Source organism: Corvus brachyrhynchos, unplaced genomic scaffold (genome assembly GCF_000691975.1).
Source record: "Corvus brachyrhynchos isolate BGI_N302 unplaced genomic scaffold, ASM69197v1 scaffold1311, whole genome shotgun sequence".
NCBI lineage: Eukaryota > Metazoa > Chordata > Aves > Passeriformes > Corvidae > Corvus > Corvus brachyrhynchos.
Window position 1 is genome coordinate 281,802 of NW_008236437.1, and position 3,581 is coordinate 285,382.

The window sequence follows — 3,581 nt, forward strand, 5'->3', positions numbered from 1 at the left end:
AATTACCACTTTCCTCCCTTGGTGGGAACCTGTTCAAAAGTCACGCAAGAGGAAACTTAGAGGTCACTAAAGTAATTAGGATTGTTAAAGTTCAGAGAGGCGAAAAGGTCAAAACGAGGAAGGATGAGTTACTTCATCTTTTTTTGGGACTACTGACCCAATTCAAGACCACTGACTCAATTCAGGACACACACTATGCATGCTTAATGACATTTAAGCTCATTTCCATATGAAACAGAGAATGGGAGGTGTTAACACTATGAATATGCATTTGTATTTTGGATATTCATAATATTTGGGAATAAAAGGTATCATGTTTGCTTGTATCGGTGCCCTGCATCTTAGGGAGCTATCCCACGCAGTACCTGGCACCAAATAGAACATGCACTTTCTAACTCTAAACTGTTAAGAGTTTTTGTCTGTCTCAGTTGGATATTGATATTAGATCAATATTCATATTTTGGTAAATCATTCACCTCAAATCTTTATCCTCTGTAATATGTGAAAGACATTTTTAATGTTAGTTTACCATTCTTAATTTCTTCAGCAATTAGCAGTATGGCAATAAATTATGCCTGCCCACAGGAAGTTATGGATAGAAATTAAGGAAATTAATCTGCAATTAATATTCGAAATCCAAAGAATTACCTCTAGAATGAAGTCCTACAGACCTCTCAGAAAATGAATGTTTGGGGTAAGATCTGGCCAGTATTGGCAAAATTCCCATCATTTCTCATCACAAAAGAGTCCAGGACTCGCAGTTTTTTCCATTCTATTTTTGTCCAACAGTTGCTGCTGGAATTACTTTACAAAAAAAAAAAAAGAAAAAGGCAGGGCAATTCTTGTTTGTTATCTCTACACTTGCAATCAATTTTCATCCCTGAATCTGTAAAAATTCACTTGGTGTTAGTAAAATCTTTTGAAGGCTCAGATTCCTAAACTAAGGGATCACCAGAAATTTGCCCTGCATATGTTGGATGAGTTACCAATTAAATACCCCGATTTCTGGGAGCATTTTGCAGACAACCTGATAGGATTTCTTTCTTCACTTGGAAAAAAGCCCCAAAGAAACAGCAAACCTAACAAAACCTTTGCTACATTTCTGAAGCCTCCAAGAGCCCATTCAGACTGCAGAGTATACCAGATCTTACTGCCAATCTTTACTTTTGTAAATAAATTAGTGAAATCCTTAATGACCTCGCAGATGTTCTATGCCTTTAGTCCAGTTTATGCACAAGCATAGTTTTAATGAGTTTATGACAATGGACAATTTCATACTTAATGCCAAATGTAAGAATGTCAGTAGCACACACTCTTGAGAAAGAAAACATCCATAAGGATATGACAAAACATGAGACTGCTTCTTCATGCCAGTAACTTTTGTCACATCTTTAAAACCAGATTATTTGTGTCATGGGGCAATTACATTTATGTACTAACAGTTTTGATGTCTTCCCTCCAGCCCAAGTATTCTGGGTTTTTTCTATTTTCTCATTTTTCTTGCCTTCTTCAAGAAAAGCTCTGTCCTTTTCATGCTGTGCCAGATCTCATTTTCTAGTCTGTTGTTTATTTTTTAATTCATTCAAACTTCATTTCCAGAAGCAAAAAGCCAGTCAAATGTATATTATCATGCTAAGACACCAAAGCCAGTCTATAAAACATAAAGACTTAAACATAGCCCTGATGTTGAAAATATTTAAACCATAAATAACAGCTTTAAAAATGTGTAAAGCAAAAAAGAGTATCATGTCAATAAATTAGCAAAAAAGGACCCATTGCAGTTATAAAATTGAAAAGCCTTGTTTATGTAACACAAATGAGTCAAACCATCTGGAGATGCTATTTACAAGCTCCTCAAGTGTCCAACATCTTTTTTTGATGTCTAGTTTCACAGAATAGAAATCTACATTTAAAAAAAGGTAAAAGGAAGGGCAATAATTATTTGTTATCTTTTTCCTCTGTCCTTGCTGTTAATTGAATTTCCTCTGGCTAAGGCTAAGGCTGGAAATAGCAATTCAGTCACACAATTTTATTGAGAACTGTGAAATGTAAATGCAAATAAACAAAAAAAAAAAAAGGAACCGAAGCTGTAAATAAGGATTTGGGCATTTAAGGATAGTTGGGTAATAGTATCTTCTCCATTGCCTTTGATATTAATTCTGTCTCCATTATAAGAATTTTATTTGTATTGCCTCTTACACTCTGACAGTTCTTTATTTCCTTACCCTACCACCCATTATTTTGCACCCATTTTCAGAAATGCTTACAGCCAATGAATAACTTCTCAGATTTACTTCAAAACTAAAATTATTTCAGTAGTCAAAGAAGAAAATATTTGGATTATGTTATTCTGCGTAACTTCACATGTAAAGTGACTAAATATAAACACAAAAATCAACTTTATGTACAATGCTGGTTTCTCTGAACATTGGGAGTGAGTAAAGAAAATAACTGGTATCCATCCAGATGGAAAAACACATCTCATGCTGACTGAGGCACATTTTGCTTTTGACATGAAAGAGCATCAACACATATTGAGCCTCCAGGCACTGAGCTCTTCTCATCACCCCAGAAGAGCAAGAACTCTGCTACCTTGGAACTGTCTCTTCTTCCAGCACACCATGGCAAAAATGATCCTCTAATCTCAAGCCTATTTATAAAAGCTTCAAAAAAGATTTTCCTGCCAGCGGCTGAAGCAAGGGAACAGCAGGCAACTTGTGCATTTGGACTACGTTGTTGGTATGACCAGGAAATTTGGCAATTGCATGGGTAAGTCAAGCTGAAGACACTCAAGTTTAGACCAGAAGCAGTCATGAATGTGGCTTACAGCCAGAGCACCACTCAGCTGTCTCTCTACCACTTGAAAACTTAGTAGCAAAATTCTCTCTTTCATCTCGCAATTGAAATGTGCTTTTGGGATGCTTGTTCTGTATCATTCGCAAACAACTGCAAGAAAAGGTGTACACACAGCAGTGGTGTGTATAAATATATGTATAGATATCAGAATGAGAAGGAAAGCAACAGTCCAATTAAACAGCACAAAAGACACTTCAAAATCCCAGTGTGGCACATTATGCATAAATTTAGGAATTCCTGTGATGATGGCAGCACATGCTCATGAGGCAATATTCAAAACAGCTTACATTCAAGATTAGTTTCAAGTAGAACAGCTGAAGAATACAAATGGAAGTAGTCTCCAGACTTCAATTTTTCTTAGAAAAAGCAATCTCTATTTTCAAGCAAAATGAAGGAGTATCCAACTGCTTTCATGTTATTATCAATTACATGTAAGTGGACATGTACTATCACCTAGTTGTGAAAGCAGAATTCTGAAGAATATCATCAAGTTCAAAAATACCTAGGTGTGTATTACCATAATTTCATACAATCACCGAATGTTTGGGGTTGGAAGGGATATTCAAGACCATCCCATTCCACCCCTGCCATGGGCAGGGACACCTCCCACTGTCCCAGGCTGCTCCCAGCCCCAATGTTCAGCCTGGCCTTGGACACTCCAGGGATCCAGGGGCAGCCCCAGCTGCTCTGGGCACCCTGTGCCCGGGCCTGCCCACGCTGCCAGG